The 20,827-nt window shown below is 32.4% G+C and overlaps 1 long non-coding RNA gene across 3 annotated transcripts; it reads right to left on the reverse strand.

Moving 5' to 3' along the window:
• Nucleotides 1–1,024: 1,024 nt before the first annotated feature.
• Nucleotides 1,025–2,925, reverse strand: LOC112030400 (uncharacterized). 3 transcript variants are annotated; one of them, XR_010630378.1, is made up of 3 exons: nucleotides 2,607–2,925; nucleotides 2,375–2,488; nucleotides 1,025–1,409 (listed from the first exon to the last, which is right to left on the reverse strand). It is a non-coding gene; the product is annotated as an uncharacterized LOC112030400 (long non-coding RNA). The 3 variants fall into 3 exon arrangements; XR_010630377.1 differs by having other exon boundaries at nucleotides 2,375–2,510; XR_010630376.1 differs by having other exon boundaries at nucleotides 2,375–2,524.
• Between the last annotated feature and the right edge of the window lie 17,902 nt (nucleotides 2,926–20,827).

Raw genomic sequence — 20,827 nt, forward strand, 5'->3', positions numbered from 1 at the left:
TGGTATAAAAAAAATAAAAATTTGAATTAACGTTAACAACTTGATTTTTAAGGTATTGGATTTTAATTTTGATTTTTACTTTTTTTTTTTTTTTTTTTGCTTATATCATCTTTTTCACAACTTAAAATTATTGTTTATATAGAAACAACTTCTTATAAACTTTTTTTTTTTTTTTTGTTGAAGTTTACCGTGGTTGAAATTTTTTTAAAGTAAAATGTTACTTTGTTTTAAAAAAAAAAAATAGAGTAAAAGATTACTTTATTTTTATTATCAATTTTATTATATTTAAAATAATTTTTTATTTTCATTAATTTACACAGATTCTTAATTAATCAATAAAATATTAAATATTACTATTTATAAAATATTTATGTATTAAATATTAAATATTACTATTTATAAAATAATTATGTATAAAATATTTATTTATAAAATATGTTCATAAACCTAAGTTACCTTAGTGGTTTACACGTGTGCCATGTAGTTTTTCAGGGTCCCATCCAAGGTTCTAACCTCCACAACAGCCTTTTTTTTTTCTTTCTTTTCTTTTCATTTTTTAAGTTACTATTATCAAACTACGTTGTTTTGATTCTATTTAAAACACAACATAAAACCCTAGCCGACACGTTTCTCATTCAGCTGCCCCTCCCTATTGCCCATTTCCCCTAATCCTTTTCAGTTTCTTTGTCTCGTCATCTCTTCTAGCGGTGAAAATTTATGTTCGCATGTCGGGTTAAGATGTGAGTATTATGTTATATGGGTCAACCCGAACCTGACCTGTTTAGTAAATGGGTCAGGATTCCTCAACCCTAACATGACTTGTTTATTAAATGGTAACCCGACACGACACACTTAACCCGTTTAATTAGTAGGTCACATTAGGATCAACTCAAATAACCTGTTTGATTATGACTTAAACAACCTATTTAATTAAACTTAATCCGAAAAACCTGCTATCAAGTAATAAAAATTTAAACAATCTAAATTTATAATTCAACCATAAATCAAGTAATAAAAATTTAAATAATAACAATAGCAAATAATTCTTTCATTCCTTCAAAATAAAATTACTAATCCAAAAGGTTCCAACCTCCATACTATCAAATTCAATAATATGTCAAAGTTCCATAATAAAAGACCAGGATTATTACATGGCATCCAAGTGCCATATCAAAAACTAAAAGACAAACCAAAATAATTACATGGCAAATCAACACTTCCATGATGGCAAAATCCAAGTCCAACCATCCAAGTGCCACATCAAAAAGGAAAAGACATCACTGATTAAGAAACTGGATTAGAAGAGATTGAGGGTCCCATTGAAAAGTTGTCTTCAATGTGCTCATCCTTATTGACATTCATGTTCATTATATCTTTAGTGAGCTCTTCCAACTATGATTGTGCAAGTTCTACATCAAAAAATTGTATGAAACATTAAAAACTTATCATTCAGAACAGGAAAAAAAAAAAATTAAGAACAGAATAACATTCATCTCAGCATAGAATAAGGCTATCAAGAAAACAACGAAGCAACAAACAAAATAAGATGCTAACTCGCTTTTACTTTCATCAAAATATGGTTAGTACATTCTTAGCACAACATAGAACCAAAAACCATTCATCCAATAACACATATTCCTCCAGAAAATAAAAATGAACCTAAACTCTATTAATTCCCAATGAAATTCAGTACACAAAAAACACATGGATTTTCTGCACAGTGGTGTTTTCAGCACAATTTTATTTTTCTGCAATGTAGTTTTTTTGCACATTGCTGTTTTTTTGCAGTGTAGTTTTTCTGCACAATGTTATTTTTCTGCAGTGTTTTTCTACACAGTATTATTTTTCTGCTGTGTTTGTTTTTTGCAGTATTTATTTTTTTGCAAAATAGGTCTGGTTTTCCCTTATTTTGATGTTACATTTTCTGTTTATCATATAGTATCTAATAAAATTTCTATCTTTTATCTCAAAAAAAAAAAATCAACATGATAGTGATTAACAAAATAAACGAATGGATCTACAATTATTTTATTTTAAGATGATAGATACAAAGAAAATTGAAAAGAAATCATAGAGCAAGACCTAGTTATTTTAAAATCAACAAAAAGAATACAAACAAGTCTACTATTGGTACTTAACAATCAACATGATAATGATTAACTGTTAATTGAAGTCCTCCACTCTCTCCACATTCATAGAGAGTCTTCATAAATAAAATCTACAATTACTGATAATGATTAACTGTTAACACAATAAACAAAATCTACAATAACTTAACTTTTAACATCTTTACTACAATAATCTTAAATCTAAGAGTGATAAAGTAATAAATGTAAAATTTTCATGGCAACAAAAGAAAATTGTGAATTTATACCTTAGCTTTCCCAGCCTTTATGCATTTGGGGTGAAAGGAATTGCTGCATTTTCAAGGACAGAGAGTCCATTGCACCAAACTTCAAGTTTTTATTTCTGAAGACTCTTTCCCAGCCTTTGTGCATAAAGAATACAAACTGATAATGATTAACTGTTAACACAATATACAAAATCTACAATTACTAAAAATTTCATAAGTAAGAAAACAAAACAAAAATATATAACATGTATACCTTGCTAGGGGATTCAATGGTTGAAAGCTGAAGAAAAATAACTGGTGAAGCTGTGAAGTCGTGAAGGAGAACAGAGAGTAGAGAGGGCAGCCACAGTTTTGAGGGGAAGAGATATTAGAGGGGTTGGCTAGGGATTTGAGGGGAAGAGAGAGTAGAGGGTTGAGAGACATGAGGCCGCTAGGGTTTTGATTTTATAGTGTAGATTATAGAATCTATATTTGTAGGATCAGCTAGAGTTTTGAGGAGAAGAAGAAGAGTTGGAGGAGACAGAGTATTGACTTTTGATGAAAACGAAGAGACACAAGGTCCATAGAGGCGTGAGGTCTATGGGTAAAATTGTAAAATTACCTTTATAAGCTAATCGGATCAAGCGGGTTAAACAGGTTCAATAGGTTGAACATGAACATGACATGTTTAATAAACGGGTCAGCCGTGTCAACCCAAATTTGACCCGAACCTGTTTAGCCTTAACCCATGACCTATTTATAAATAGGTTAGCCGTGTCGGGTTCATGAGCCGTGTCGAATTTTGCCACCCCTAATCTCTTCTCAGGCGCCCCATCCCCTCTCTTCCTCCCTATTTCGCATTTGGCTCCACGGATTCCTCTTTCCACAATGTAAGTTTTCTGCGATCTATGCTTTGTTTTTGTTTTTATTTTCTATTTGGATGTTGAGAAAACCAAGTTGCAATGGTAGAAAAGAAATTTTAAATATTTTTCCAAAAAAATAAAAACTTTAGAAAAGAATTTTTTTTTTTTTTTTTTTTTTTAAGTTCACAATTTTCTAAATGGTATAGTATATGAGACATTTTTTTTTTTTTTTTTTTTTTTTTTTAAGTTCACAATTTTCCAAATGGTCTTAGTATATGAGACAGGCAGCAAGTAGTGTCACACAGGCATGTTTAGCCATCGATCAAAATCCTCTCAGTGTCCTCAATTCTAGGCATGACATCATTTGTAAGCTAAAACTCTTGCCTGATTTTTTATTATAATTTTTATTTATTTATTTATAGAAAATGAATAATTTGATTTACGAGAATAAATAATTCACATGCAGTTAGTAGTACACTGTATATAATTTTAAATGATGTAATATCGGCTATCGGATACACATTTAGATTTGTGGTATCTTTTATAACAGGTTCACTAATAAGGCTCTACTAATTTGTATCTATCTATAAAATGGGGGAGGGTTCATTGACTTCGGTGTTAAAGATTTACTCTACCACAGTATTTAGAATCAATTAAAATTAAAATTGATATAATACTATGCATGTATATCCTTAAATTCTTGAAAACTCAATCTTGACCATGGAATGGATAAGATTCATTTCCTTTTAAGTCTAAAATGAAGAGAATTTAGACAATCTTAAAATAGTCCAAGTCTTTAGTAACTGGACAATCTTGAATTCTTTTTATTTTTTATTTTAATTAAGTAGTTCGCTTTGGTTTTGATATTTGGTAGAGTGCGAAGGATATTCTTGGATTATTCAATAAAGGGAATCTCTCTCATATGTTAGCCACACAACTTGTCCACATATCAACCAAAATTGGCATATGACCATTACACAAACCACGCATGCTCTAAGAACATGAGGGGGAAAAGTCATTTGCTAATCCCCAAGACTTGTCTTATACACATACTCTCTCCTAAGTACCGGCTTTGTATATGGACCTAAAATTTTTGTATATTGATTTTGACATGTATAAGAAATTTTACCAATTAGTGTAATTGAAGATTAATTAATAAATGTTAAGGATATTACCAAAACAGTATCAGATCCTTTCTAGAGTTTTTTGTTTTTAGTGAGGTAAAAGATCGAGCAATATTATTCAAGTAATAGGAATATCACAAACAACAAAACAAGAAATATTTTGTGGAATAGACTTCATTCAGACTAATAAAAGAAAAAGAAAATCTAGCTCTTTTAGTTAAAGTATGGGCTATAGAATTACCCTGTCTCTTAGTATAAAAGAGGGAATGAGTTCTTAGAAAACTCGCAATAGACACAATGTCTTTAACAATATGACCAACGGCTAACAATGGAGGATCACCTACTATGATGGCTTTGTATACCACCTTTGAGTCTCCTGCAAAATCTGATTGGAGGATGCCTAGTTCGACAATAAACTGGACAGTCATTCGTGCTATAAGAGCTTCTAGTACTTCTACTAATGACGGTAGGGAAATTCTCTTGGATAAAGCTGCCAGAACTTTACCATTTTCATTAGGAACTATCAACCCAATCCCAACTTCTTTAGTTTCTTCAAAAATCGCCCCATCGTAGTTCATTTTAAAATTGCCAATAGTTGAAGGTTTTCACTTGACAAAGTTAATTACATTGTGTATGATTTTAGATAAAAGAGAATGAGAAAAAAGAATATGTGACCAACTCTAACTTTTTGAGACTAGAGTTTTGTTATGTAATAGATTATACAATCTCACTCTTACATGGATGTAAAATCCACAATGAGTGAGAGTGTTATATACACCTATTGTATAAGGTACTTTTTACTTTGCAATAATAGGAAGCAATAATCAATCAAGATATAGTTGTTGTATGATTGATTAGGACCCGTACAAATTAAGGAGGTTAAGGAGACAACCATGATAGCTAGGGGCCAATGGCCAATGGGTGATATGAAATTTCATCTTTTTAATTGATTTATACTCTTTGATTATACCTTTGAGAGTTAGGATGGATTATATATGTCCAATATGTATGATATGACTTTGTGGGCTGGCCTATATTTCGGTAAGCAATGACATATTAACATACTCATTGATATTTAAGTTCTTTTTTTTATAAATTATTAACAACTACATTATGTGGCTGCATTTTGGTGAGACAGAACATAATAAAAAATTTTAGTTTTTGAAGAAAACTCATTGATGTTTTATATCATTACTCTGTATTATTTATTGACTACCAATTGATGTTTTACATGATGCACAAACATATAGGCTATAATTTTATTTTGAAATAATTTATAGGTAGTGTTTTATGTAACACGTGTGCAATAAATATTTTATGGTAAATAATATCATTAACATTTGGGAATACAAAGTATAAAACTCATTAATGTCATTGCACACCCTTGGTGCAACGTTCACTCTACAAGTATAAGTGCTTGTAGGGTGTGGAGGGTAAAGGTCAGTGTTCAAGTTTTCAAGAAGAGTTTCATACACATTTACACTTAAATTAGATTAGAGTAGAATTTTTATTTTGTATTTAAAAAAAAAAAAAACATTTGGGAACTGGTTTCAATTATATATATGATGAGGAAAAAAATCACAAAACATAAAATTGTGAAGAAAAATGTAATATTTAATTGATATTAAGAATGTACATATTGTTTCCATGAAGTCATAATTAATTAATTGATTATTTCAGTTAATTTAAGTGCAAAATTGTGAATATTAATTGTGATACCCAAAATTATGTGGATTGAATGAATGTGTATTGTGTGGATGTGTGTTGAGTCATCACATCTAGTATTTACTATGTAGATTATAAGTAATTAAGAGCTAGGAATCTTGGTTACAACTTGATTTATCATTTTGAGATATAATGCAAAAATGGCTATCATTTCTAGAATTGTTGAATTCTCCATAAATAGTTTCCCCTTTTTTAGTGATGTTTACAAATTCAAATTCTATCTCGACCCTTCTAAGATCTCTACTAATTTTTAATATGTATTATGGGTACTCATAGAAAGCACTAGCTATATGAAATTCAGTGGTAACAAATCAAAATGAAGAATGCATTGAATTTGTTGAGAGAGATAGAGAGAGGAAAGGAGGCCCATTTGAAAACAATTTCTTTGGGACATTCTCATCTTTCTATAATGGAGATGAGTTTGCCATTTTCAGCATTTGTGTAATTTTATAATCTCCTTTGCTTATCTTTCAAAAGACTTACCTATATAGTCCAAGTTTCTAGAGCCTTGTCAAGCAAAAAAGAAACAATAAAAAATGTTCTTTGGGCTTGGTTGTTACCCCTAAGTAGGATATTGTATTTTTTAATTTGCTTTAGGAGTGATCTTAAAATGATTATTATATTTTAACCAAACAAAAAATGATTATTATGGCCAAGAGAGTACAGTTTTTTTTTTTTTTTTTGATGGGAAATACTTAACTTTATTGAAAACAAATCAATGAGTTACATTTATGTCTTGCATGCATGCATGCTCTATCAAACTAGGGCATTCCTCTAGCCATGCAACAAAGTCCTCAACATTCCTAGCGTGTTGAGCTAGTAAATAAGCAGAGACATTTCCCTGTCTTTTAATGTGGGTAAACTTCCATTGCCTAAAGTATGAGACTTGGTTCCTTACCCCAGAAAGCACATTCACTACTAAAGAGGGCGGTGACACCAGTCCATGCAAAGCATTACAAATCATCAATAAGTCACTTTCAAACTTGGCATCTCTAATTCCAACCTCCCATGCAAAGTTAACCCCGACTTCCAAGGTTTTTGCTTTAGCTTTTATTGCACCCAATGGACACTTACACTTCTTGCTCAGTGCTGCGATCACTTTCCGGGCGCCATCCCTGATGATCACACCAGCATACACCTGCTTGCTTTCTGTTCATGAAGACCGCACCATCTATATTTACTTTATAGCAGCCTTGACTTGGTGTTTGCCAAGTGGCCAAAGGTACGGGTTCTGCCTATTACTTTATTTTTTCTTCATTTGTGACCCAAAATTCCTCCACCAAGTGCGTGGCGCTTCGCAAAATCGTTCTACCCATTTTTCCTTTACCACCCATCTGAAGATCATTCCTATCCTTCCATATACCCCAACAGACGGAGATAAATTTCTCCATTTGTCCAGGCGGCCAAGATTGTTCACACTCCTATAGGTTCGCCACCACATCCAAAAATTCCGGAGAAATTACACCAAGGCAAAAGACCTAAATGCCCTCTTCAAAGTCCAAACTCAATAGTCCCTCCTCACGTTTTTTACAGAGTCTAGTCTTCTCACCAGTGACTTGATGTTTTGGGCCTATTGCATGCACAGATCGGTGGAGATGGAAGGCGGTACAGTGGCTGGATCGCTGAGGGTAGTGGGTGATGGTGGTTAGGTCGGATTTAGGTTTTGTTTTGGTCACAATTCAGATCTAATTTGGTTTTTGCTTGGGTCCCGATTCAGATCCGGTTTGGTTTTTGGCTCTCTCACGATAGATCTTGGTGATGGATTGGTTGAGATTTGTGTTTGTAGATCTTGTATGGGTTGATTCGAATAGATAAATTGAATTGATCCGAATTGTACACTAGTGACCAAGAAGTATTACTCATTAAACCATGGCACCTGCCTAAACTATAAGTCTATACGAGACTTTTGCTCCTCCACTATTGCTTTGTTTACTTGTACAATCATTCACACTGTATCCAATGAGTGTGCCAGTGCCACTTATTGGTGTTAGAAATGCATCATTTTCCCCAAGCAAGGTAATTTATGGTTGTTCATCTGTTTCGCTTCCAAAGTGGATTAATGGCTGTATTTTTTTTTTTTTTTTTTTGGAGTGTAAACCACTGTAATTGAAAAAGTTGTTAATGGACTGTGGATTTGCTAATAATTTTTGTTGATATTAAGCATTCTAGGTCATTTGGTGAGGATATCAACATGACAGATCCAAAAGTTAAACTTCCAGCACTTCTGATTATAGGTGAAAGGGATTACTTGAGACCAAAATGTGTAAAAAACGTGAAGAGCGACTTTTGAGTTTGGACTTAAAAGAGGACATTTAGGTCTTTCGTCTTGGTGTCACTTAAGCAAAAGTCATGTGCTAGTCACGTGATTGAGTTTTTCATCCAATATAACAGAAAATTTAACTTTGGGGTGCAAAGTGTAACAAATGCCATAGTTTAGGGTGGAAAATGTGCATTTGAAAAGTTTATGGTGCAAAGTGTAATCTAGAATATAGTTTATGGTGGTAAAGTGTAATTCTCCCAAAAATTCCATTGCGTCGAGATTTCAAACGGCAATGCGAATTGACTATTCTTCCAAACTTCTTTGGCATGATCACAGCCCCACAACAGATGACAAACCGTTTCCTCGTTGTGTCCACATAGATCGCACATTCCATTTGGCTTGATTCTCCGCTTAGCCAGGTTAGATTTTGTGGCTAGAATGTCTCGACCTGCCCTCCATGCAAAGTGTTTTATTTTCTGTGGGATTCTTAGTTGCCAGATTTTCTTCCATATTTTCCTTCTTGCTGATACGTCCAAGCAGTCAGCCCTGGTGTTATGCGCCTTCTCTTCAAATGCTAGTGCATAAGTGCTTTTGACGGTGAATTTCCCACGTCTATTCTCGGCCCAAATTAGTCTATCATTAGTGTTGCTTGAGCTCAAGGGGATGCCCAAAATAGCTTCCCTATCTTCGGGTAAGAACCAACTATTTAGCTCGTCAATATTCCACTCACTTGTTCCTCTGTTTATGAGCTCACAAACCAGAGCATTAGTGGAGTTAGGCTTTTCCGTTGAAATATCCTTATATGTGCATGGTTTAGGAATCCATTTATCATGCCACACCCTTATCTTGTTGCCATTCCCTACTTGCCACCTTATTCCCCTTTGGACTATGCTCTGTGCCGCCATTAAGCTTCTCCACGCATAGGATGGACTCCGACCCATTGTCGCCTCCGCAAAGTTATAGTATGGGAAGCATTTTGCTTTATACACTCGGCTAAAAAGAGAGTTGGAATTAGTCAAAAGCCACCACCCCTGTTTGGCTAAGAGAGCTAAATTGAAGCTTCTCAAGTCACGGAAACCTAGCCCTCCTTTGCCTTTTGGCACGCACATCGCATCCCAACTCAACCATGCAATTTTCTTCTCATTCTTGGTCTGACCCCACCAAAATTGTCTGATCACACTAATAAGCTCTTCGCATAAATTCTTAGGCAGCAGAAATCAACTCATGGTATATGAGGGCATGACTTAGGCCACAAATTTAATCAAAATTTCCTTCCCCACGGGTGTTAGTATCTTTTCCTTTCAACCCAATACTTTATTAGCTACTCTCAGTTTAAGCTGAGCAAAAGTGTTGTTCTTTGATCTTCTCACAAGTGAAGGTAAACCCAGGTAGGCTTCAAGAGGTTTTAATCACTTGTGTACCAAACATAGTTTTCATCCTTTCTTTTACTTCATTGTCAGTGTTTGGGCTGAAAAACAGGGAGGTTTTGTAACAGTTTAACTGTTGACCAAAGGAGGTTTCATAGACTTTGAGAATCTGTTGAATTTTCATGGCTTCATTCACTATTGCTCTTCCAAACACCAAATTGTCGTCGGCGAAAAATAAATGAGATACTCTAGAACCATTAGCTGAGGCAGCCACCCCTTATATTGATTTTCTTTGTGCCTTATGATGTACAAGGCAGACAAGCCCTTAGAGCAGATAAGGAAGAGATAAGGCGACAAAGGGTCACCCTACCTCAGCCCTCGGGTTGGTTGGATTGATCCATATGGCTGCCCATTAATCCTTACCGCATATTTCACTGAGGAAACACACTGCATCACAGTGCTAATCCATTTCTCGTGAAAACCAAGCTTCTTCCAAGACGGTACAGTTTGGCAAAACTACATTAGGGTCGGGCCCCTTAAAATTGTAAAAATCTTATGCAAATTCATTAAAAATATATTACTTATGTTTAGCAATTCTAATGTTCTGCTTTGTCATTTTGATGTCTTACTATTTTCCTTTACTATATTTTATGCAGAAACTCTGAGTCCCCAAGATCACGGCCACAGCTTAATATCAATGGAAGCAATGATACTCCAAAGCGTAAAAAACATTGCACTTGCAAGCATTCAAAGTGCTTAAAGTTGTGAGTGCATGACATACTTGTATGCAATATAATACTTCCCCTTTAATTATGTAATTATTTTGCTAATTGTTTTAGTAAGAAATTGTTAATTGTTTATTGACGAAATTATATAATTGTTTTGTTTTAATTTTTTATTTATCTGGATATTTGGTTGGAATTCACAAAATTGGATTTCCTTCCTTTTTTTAAGGTTTATTTTGACCTAGGATTAGTGGTTTAATTTTTTTTTATTAACTAAAAATGGGTTTGTTTAAACCTAACTAATGTAGAAAGTTTCGTAGTAAGAAATTTAGACCTCTTAAACCAACCAGATTAACCTAGTTAATTAGCTAAGTGATTAACTTAGTTAAAATTAAACACATCTAGGTTAACACAAATATATCATATCATGCAAAGCAGCAGAAATATAAATAACTCAATGATATTATCACCCAGGAAACCACACGGTAAAAATCTGGAGAGAATTTGACCTAACTATCCTCAAGGTAAACCTGAATCCACTATGCAAAAGAATCGAAGTTCATACAAAATGACTTACAAGCTCCCCCGCTTGACTTCCTAATGCTACCCACCCATAGAACTTATTGACACGACCATGGACAAGTTTCGAATCTACGGACTCCTTCTTTCTTGGATTCTCCAATCAAGTATAAGCACCCACGCTTGTTATTCTTTAAGCTCCAATAGCAGCAACCGAGTTGATCATCAAGATGTTGATACTATCTCTACCTTGAAAACCCTAAATTTATGTAAAGGAAAGCTCCTTAAAGATCTCACAAGAGATTCACACAAATCGCAAATATGAGCAACAAAGACTTAGAGAGGTTTGGGTACAAAACCCTAAATACAAAAGAGGCATACTTTTCTCTCTCTCTCTCTCTCTCAAAAGCCCTCAAAAACGTGGCTTAGGGTTTCCTTTATATAGTAGGAGAGGTTGATCTGAAACCTTAATCCTTAATGGGTTTGGGCTGAGTTGGAAATTCTGCAGAAAAAACATTCTGCCCGAGATTTGATCGATCGAGTCTAACTTTCGATCGGTCGAGCCAGGCCGAAATGCACCAATGCATCTGCAGCCTCTCGATTCCAACTTTACATAAAAAATATTACTTTGAGTAAGCCTAAACAAGACTAACCATATTGTTTTGATCATGGTTTGCCAACATTACACATTATAGTTCTAAATACATAAATTCCTAAATCTTTAGAACCTAACAAACTCCCCCTTTGGCAATCCGTGATAAAACACAAAGCTTAAAGTTTACAAGTAGAAAGCCCTGTACAAAAATAATGCTCATAAACACTAAAAATCAATCCTAACTACTATCCATCAATTGCAAGTGTAGACAGCAGCTCAATTGATTCAACCTGTATATTCCTGAAACGCTCAAAAACGCATAAACGCATGTGTGACAGAAAAATAGTAAATCAACAAATAAATTCTTGACTTCACAAAACAGAAAACAAAGACATATATCATGAATAACTCATAAATATAAATCAATGAGCAGTAAACAAGAAATAGAAATAAAAACATAAGTAAACTAACTCACCCCCTAAGTTAGATACAACAGAAAGTTTTTATTTATATTCTCTCCTTTCAAAAATAATTTCAACTCCCCCTAAACAAGACAAACATGATTCCCATAAATCAATAATTTCTCCCCCTTTTAGTCACGTATTGACAAAGACAACTCATACAAAGAGGAAACAGTCACCATACGCAATAAAGGATAAGAGAAAATAGAGAATCAAGGAGACACAAACCACTTCAACTCTATAGAAAATAGAGACAACTCCCCCTATGAACAACAAAGGTTTTAAAAAAATCTCTCCCTATAAAAATAGGAAAAACAAAACAAGTTTTTGGAAAAAACAGTTTTGGGAAAACTTTAGGAGGTGGGGAAAATAAAAACACACAAACCAAAATTAAAAAAAAAAAAAAAAAAAAAAAAAAAAAAAAAAAAAACTCTTGTTCCAGCTTTTCATCTTCTTATCTTGAGAGAAATTTGAATTCTCAAAATTTATTCTTTTGTTAGATTTATCCAATCTCACAATCAATTCCTCTTTTTCAAGATTAGCCAATTTTAACTCTTTTTAAATTTCTTAGCAATTTTCAAAGATTTAGATAATCTTATGAAGAGTTCAAAAGCATCAAAAAATCAACAGAAACAATAGTGTCCTTTTTATTCAAAACATCATAGCATTACTAAAATTAGCAGAAGCAACAGTGTCCTTTTTATTCAAATCATCACAAACATGAGCAGAAAGACACTTCAAATATTCATAATAACAGAGGTCAACGATCAGCTCAGAGATCAAAAGATCTACAACAAGAAAAGTACCCGCTCTGATACTACTTGTAAAAATTTAGACCTCCTTAAAAACAGATTAACCTAGTTAATTAGCCAAGTGATTAACTTAGTAAAATTAAACACATCTAGGTTAACACAAATATATCATATCATGCAAAGCAGCAGGAAATATAAATAACTCAATGATATATCACCCAGGAAACCACACGGTAAAAACCTGGGAGGATTTGACCTACTATCCTCAAGGTAAACCTGAATCCACTATGCAAAGAATCGAAGTTCATACAAAAGACTTACAAGCTCCCCGCTTGACTTCCTAATGCTACCCACCATAGAACTTATTGACACGACACAGACAAGTTCCGAATCCACGGACTCCTTCTTTCTTGGATTCTCCAATCAAGTACAACAGAACCAGCCAACTTGATCATCAAGATGTTGATACTATCTCTACCTTAAAAACCTAAGTTTATGTGAAGGAAAGCTCTCTCAAAGATCTCACAAGAGATTCACACAAACCAAATATGAGCAACAAAGACTTAGAGAGGTTTGGGTACAAAACCCTAATACAAAAGAGGCACTACTCTCTCTCTCTCTCTCAAAAGCCCTCAAAAAGTGGCTTAGGGTTTCCTTTATATAGAGGAGAAGTAGATCTGAAACCCTAATCCTTAATGGTTGGGCTGAGTTGGAAATTCTGCAGAAAAAACATTCTGCCCGAGATTGATGATCGAGTCTACTTTCGAGGTCGCCGAAATGCACCAATGCATCTGCAGCCTCTCGATTCCAACTTTACATAAAAAATATAACTTTGAGTCAAGCCTAAACAAGACTAACCATATTGTTTTGATCATGGTTTGCCAACATTACACATTAGAGTTCTAAATACATAAATTCCTAAATCTTTAGAACCTAACAGTTTGTTTTATATTTTTTATTTATCTGGATATTTGGTTGAATTCACAAAATTGAATTTTTTTTCCTTCCTTTTTTTAAGTTATTTTGACCTAGGATTAGTAGTTTAATTTTTTTATTATTACTAAAAATGGTTTGTTTAAACCTAACTAAGTAGCAAGTTTCGTACGCCGCTTTGTGTTTCTATGGTTCAATTTTTTAGTTCTGCAAGAAGAGCCAAGAATCAAATATACCTGAAGGGTTTTGGTGCAATCCCTATAGCCTTAAAGGAATCAGGTTTTTTTTATTTTTTATTTTTATTTATTTTTATTTTTATATTTTTTTTTATGTAAGTTATAGTTGGAAGCTTAAATATTTGGATAGAATTGTGATTTTTGTGTTTTGCTATTTCAGGAGAGTATGAGAAAAATACTAATGACTTTGATGGCAATGACTATGCCAAAGAGGGTATGTGAATTATAACCCAATGGCTTGGTTTTTTCACTGTGTTTCCTATATTGCACGGATGCTTAGGAAAATGAGTCATATTTGTATTAGATACAATACTTCTCAGATGCTTTCCAATGCAATTTGATAAATCATCTAAAGTTTGTAAACTTATGCATAAATACACCCTAACTCTTAGATATGTTCCTCTTTAGTGTTAGAATGGGCATATAACTGTAAATATAAATAGGAAGCATAATAAATTGTATAACTATGAAATATTGCCCTTTATGCTACTTTTTAATAATTTTGCTGTATCACCTATCCATTTCATTGTACCCATATTTTTCTTCTGTCCGTGCTTCCTTTGATGCTACTCATTTCTAAAAACTACTTGGTTTGAATTGTGTGTGATGCAAGTGAATGTAGACATGTAGGTGGGTATCGTGTCATGCATGTTTATGCATGTTGGGTTGGCTGTTATTGTGTTACATCTAAGTANCAATCAATTCCTCTTTTTCAAGATTAGCCAATTTTAACTCTTTTTTAAATTTCTTAGCAATTTTCAAAGATTTAGATAATTTCTTATGAAGAGTTTCAAAAGCATCAAAAAAATCAACAGAAACAATAGTGTCCTTTTTATTCAAAACATCATAGGCATTAATAAAATTAGCAGAAGCAACAGTGTCCTTTTTATTCAAATCATCACAAACATGAGCAGAAAGACACTTCAAATTATTCATAATAACAGAGGTCAACGATCAGCTCAGAGATCAAAAGATCTACAACAAGAAAAGCTACCCGCTCTGATACTACTTGTAAAAAATTTAGACTCCTTAAACCAAGCAGATTAACTTAGTTAATTAGCCAAGGGATTAACTTAGTCAAAATTAAACACATCTAGGTTAACACAAATATATCATATCATGCAAAGCAGCGGAAATATAAATAACTCAATGATATGATCACCCAGGAAACTACACAGTAAAAACCTGGGGAGGATTTGACCTACCTATCCTCAAGGTAAACCTAAATCCACTATGCGAAAGAATCGAAGTTCATACAAAAGGACTTACAAGCTCCTCGCTTGACTTCCTAATACTACCCACCAGTAGAACTTACTGACACAACCACGTCCAAGTTCCGAATCCACGAACTCCTTCTTTCTTGGATTCTCCAATCAAGTACAAGCACCCACGCTTGTTATTATCTCTACCTTGAAAACCCTAAGTTTATGTGAAGGAAAGCTTCTCAAAGATCTCACAAGAGATTCACACAAACCGCAAATATGAGCAACAAAGACTTAGAGAGGTTTAGGTACAAAACCCTAGATACAAAAGAGGCACACTCTACTCTCTCTCTCTCAAAAGCCCTCAAAAATGTGGCTTAAGGTTTCCTTTATATAGTGGGAGAAGTAGATCTGAAACCCTAATCCTTAATGAGCTTGGGCTGAGTTGGAAATTCTGCAGAAAAAACATTCTGCCCGAGATTCGATTGATCAAGTCTAACTTTCGATCGCCGAAATGCATCAATGCATCTGCAGCCTCTCGATTCCAACTTTACATAAAAAATATAACTTTGTCAAGCCTAAACAAGACTAACCATATTGTTTTGATCATGGTTTGCCAACATTACACATTAGAGTTCTAAATACATAAATTCCTAAATCTTTAGAACCTAACAGTTTTGTTTTAATTTTTTATTTATCTGGATATTTGGTTGGAATTCACAAAATTGGAATTTTTTTTTCCTTCCTTTTTTTAAGGTTTATTTTGACCTAGGATTAGTAGTTTAATTTTTTTTTATTAACTAAAAATGGGTTTGTTTAAACCTAACTAATGTAGCAAGTTTCGTACGCCGCTTTTGTGTTTCTATGGTTCAATTTTTTTAGGTTCTTGCAAGAAGAGCCAAGAATCAATATACCTGGAAAGGGTTTTGGTGCAATCCCTATAGCCTTAAAGGAAATCAAGGTTTTTTTATTTATTTATTTTTTATTTATTTTTTATTTATTATTTTTTTTTTTATGTAAGTTATAGTTGGAAGCTTAAATATTTGGAATAGAATTGTGATTTTTGTGTTTGGTGCTATTTCAGGAAGAGGGTATGAGAGAAAATACTAATGACTTTGATGGCAATGACTATGCCAAAGAGGGTATGTGAATTTATAACCCAATGGCTTTGGTTTTTTCAGACTTGTGTTTCCTATATTGCACGGATGCTTCTAGGAAAATGAGTCATATTTGTATTAGATACAATACTTCTCAGATGCTTTCCAATGCAATTTGATAAATCATCTAAAGTTTGTAAACTTATGCATCAAATACACCCTAAGCTCTTAGATATGTTCCTCTTTAGTGTAGAATGGGCATATAACTGTAAATAATAAATAGGAAGGCATAATAAATTGTATAACTATGAAATATCTGCCCTTTTATGCTACTTTTTAATAATTTTGCTGTATCAACCTATCCACATTTCATTGTACCCATATCCTTTTCTTCTGTCCGTGCTTCCTTTGATGCTACTCATTTCTAAAAACTACTTGGTTTGAATTGTGTGTGATGCAAGTGAATGTAGACATGTAGGTGGGTATCGTGTCCATGCATGTTTATGCATGTTGGGTTGGCTGTTATTGTGTTGACCATCTAAGTATAGGAAGGAAGAGCATGGTGGAAGCTTAGTTACCTGATTGTTCTGTGGATTATTTATGTTCCTATAAGAATAAAATGTATGAGAAAAGTAATAGCATGAATATAATTGATTGATTTAGATCATTTTGCATTACTACTTCCAAGCATTTGCCATTTGGCTAGGGGGAAAAAAAAAACTATAGCCGCATTTTTAAAACGCGGCTATAGTTATCCCCTATAGCCGCTTTTTATAAACACAGCTAGGGTATGTCCTATAGCCGCTTGTTGTAAAAACGCAGCTATAGACCCCTCAGGCCTATAATTACGAACTCTAGGCCACAGCTGAAAACGCGGCTATAGGCCGAATTGTGACACAAATTATATCATTTTATATAATCCTAGCATCACTCGAAGGAAAATGATATGGAGTTGATTAACAACAATCTATTTAATAGCTCTTTTTGTTTGGCAGACAAATTAGAGACAAAAATGTATGAGTAACAAAAAGTAAGAAGAAATTTAAATATGAAAAATTTCATGATATATACTTGATAGAAATGATGAATGAATGATAAAAACAATATAATTTTATCTTCATTGATAGAAAAAAGAAGGATTTGATAATTTGAGTAATGAAATATATATATATATATATAACAATATAATTACAATTTACATTTATAAAAACTATATATAAAAAAAATATACATTTATTTCATCTCCCATAAAAATAAAAGGAGCTAGGTTATTCTTCTTTCCTTTGCTTTTCCATTCTGAAAGTATCGATCCTTTTTCTTTTTTCTTTTTTCTTTATTTTACAAGGGGGACGGAGGGGTTGAAATATAATTCTCCTCATAAAAGATATAACATAATACTATGAAATTATAGGACCTTTGGCAATCCAATACTATTTTCTCTTTGTACCTTTTCTATTCTTGTCATTCTCCTCCCCACCTAATAAGCAGTTCTCAGTAACACGAGTTTTACCCAACTGATTTAAACATTGTTTTGTATTTTTTTTTTTTTTTATGTAATCCCAAAAGTGACACGTGGATAAGCATGAACAAAAAGAAATAATCTTTTTTGAACAATTTATTATTTTTCTATAATGGTTGCATGTAATATCATGCAATATCTCTATTACATGGGGTCGATCTGGCAAGCATGTGATGCACTCAATGTAAGAAAGATATTAAATGTAACCATTATGCATAAGGATAAAATTTAATTACAAAATTGGTTATAGCCTAATGTTACAACCTTACACAATAAAATAAATATTATTACATATTTTGAAAATTTAACCGTTGAATTGCATGTTTTTTACACTTTTAATACACATGTCAAATTTTGTGTCAATCGGATATTATTTACTATATAATCTATAAACTTATATTTTATACATAATTTTTAACTATAAAAACTTAAAATTTAAACAATTTATTGATGACATAGCTATTGATCTTTAATTTTTTTAGAAATTTTGCAAGTATAGAGAATTTTTTTGTCAAAATTCATTTCCAATAAAAAAAATATTAAGTAAAGTTGTAACTTAAAAATATAATTAATTTTATAGCTAAACTCTGTCTTATACGTAATACCACGTCATGTTATGTATTGATAAGCTACCAAGTGTCGGTGGATAGCTAAATGATGCTTAAGACGCCACTTGAACAGCTAATTGGAAATTAGCCTGAGGATTTAGTCCTATAACTATTCAATGAAAAGGAAGCTTAAAAATGAAATAAAAAATAAATTATATATATTTTTAAAAAAACTTACCTTGACAATCAAAAAGAGACAAATTAGGGCCTGACGGATTGAGAACCAGTGCAATTGCTAAATACAATTATACCATACAATTCACCCAATTTCTTCACAATTTTTTTTATTACTTTTATTCATTTTTTATATTTAATGGGGCAATACTATTGGGCATGTTCTCAATCCAGGACGTGATGTTTAAAAGAAATGACACACACGGACATACCAAACATTTTAGATCCGCTCACTTGCATAATTACTTTTTATTTGAATAGGTTTCCAATTGTAATCTCCATTATTTTTCAGTAAAATCTATCCCTAGCTTTTGTAATCCTTTATTTAGTTTGAGAGCTTCAATCTTCATTTCGTTGTTTTATTTCCTCATTTCCAGTTCGGATCAATTGAAGTTGTTCGCTATCATATTTTCCCTTGCTCAAGTTAAATCCAAGTTCGATTTAAATCAAGGCCCAATTAGAGCATATCTAAACTTCAATTAAAAGTTGTGGGATCCTTTTTTTTGTCCTGTCACAAGTCAAATTCCGATTGACATGTGGGTAAGGGAAAGTCTGAACATCACATGGGAAAATGTGATAAATTTTATGGGAAATTTTGTCCGTTATGTCGGCACAAGTGTGTAAATATCGTTAGAAAATTTGTACGGCAAGTCTGTTCATTTTGTGGAAATTTGGGGCCGTTTGACAGATAAATGTTGTTTGTAATTTTGTAAGCACGAGTGAAAAAGTGTATAAAAAATATATAATATTGTTTAAAAATAAAAAATGAGTTGTTTAATAACTTTACCAATCAGAGCCTTGTACATTTTGATGGAGAGTTTGTACAGTTGGGAATGTTTATATATTATGGTTTATGAATTGAGATTAGGTGCAATACCCAATATTGGGGTATTGCACTTGATGCAATTCACTCACTTTTTCTTATATTTTTTTTTTACATTTTTTTTTAAACTTTATTTTTTAACTTTTTTTTAATATATTTTATTTAATGGTTAAGATTAGAAAGTTATTTTTTTAACTTTCAATCTCAGCCATTAATTACAATTGCATAAGATACAATATTCTTAATTTTATTCCATGGTTTATGGGGCATTTTGTGGGAGTGTCAGTACATTTTGCCTAAAAATCTGTATATTAAGTTTGTACATTACGTGAAAAAGTCTAAATCTTATGTGAAAAAAATGTGTACATAATATTATTAAAAGTTTGTACTTTTTTCTTAGCTTGTAAAAAATTAATTCAAATAAAAAAAAGAAGTCCGATTAATGTATGGCCTTATTTAATTGGATTCTCATCTTGAAAAATTTCCTACCCGGTAGACATGACCAACCAAATCAAATCAACAAGGCAAACAACATGGAAGTTTCTGATCCTTTCTTCGCAATGATGTGCATGATATTATGGAGAAGCTAACAACACCAGGCTCTATAATTCATCGGAGTTTAGAGTTTAGGTCACATACAAGCAAAGCACACACGTTGGTAGGTAGCCATTGACAATACAAACCCTTGGACTTTTGAAATTTAATCGGAATGGGCATATATTTTATGGACTACATTGGGCTTGTAAATCGTGTGCTTACGGATTCAAAAGAAACGAATAAATTCAGGCCTTTAGGGCTTGCTCCCATAGAAGTGAAGAATAGGAATGACCGTTTCAACTCTCTAAGCCCAGAAAAGTTGGACCATCTCTTTTTTTTTTCTTTTTTTTTTTTTTCAGTTTTACAGTGTGTTATTTTTCACTTTTTATTTTTAGAGAGATAATTTATAAGTATACTTTTAATAATTACTCTTTATTATCAGACTAAAGTATCAATTGAAAGATTTTCTTCGAATTAATTTGAAAAAAACTTTATTCCTTTTGATATAGGTGGGGTCAAACCTTAAATTTTTTATTGAACTACAAAAAATTTTACTAATTAAACTAATCCACCAGTATGTGTTACTTAAATCTCTCTTAATTGGCGATTAAACATTCGACTGGCATCCTATGCAAAATACATTGTCAACTAATTCTATCAAGATTATTGTATACTGTATGATATTTTTTGATTTCTTAAAAAAAAAATAAAAAATAAAAAAAACATTGCAAATCTTATCTCTCTTATGTAATAACTGAATTATAAAATAAAATAAATACAAAAAAATAAAATAAAATAAAATAAAAAATAAACTTGACTTATACCAATTTGTTCTCCACTAATCAGTGCTTTGATTTGGTATCCAATAATACGGAATTTAAATATTTTCAAACAGCCTCATAATAACCCTGCTCATAATCATGGTATGATTTTTTACTTAATTTAATTTTCATTTACATATTTTATTTAATTTTT

Source organism: Quercus suber, unplaced genomic scaffold, assembly GCF_002906115.3.
Source record: "Quercus suber isolate HL8 unplaced genomic scaffold, Cork oak 2.0 scaffold_151, whole genome shotgun sequence".
In the NCBI taxonomy this organism is placed as follows: Eukaryota; Viridiplantae; Streptophyta; class Magnoliopsida; order Fagales; family Fagaceae; genus Quercus; species Quercus suber.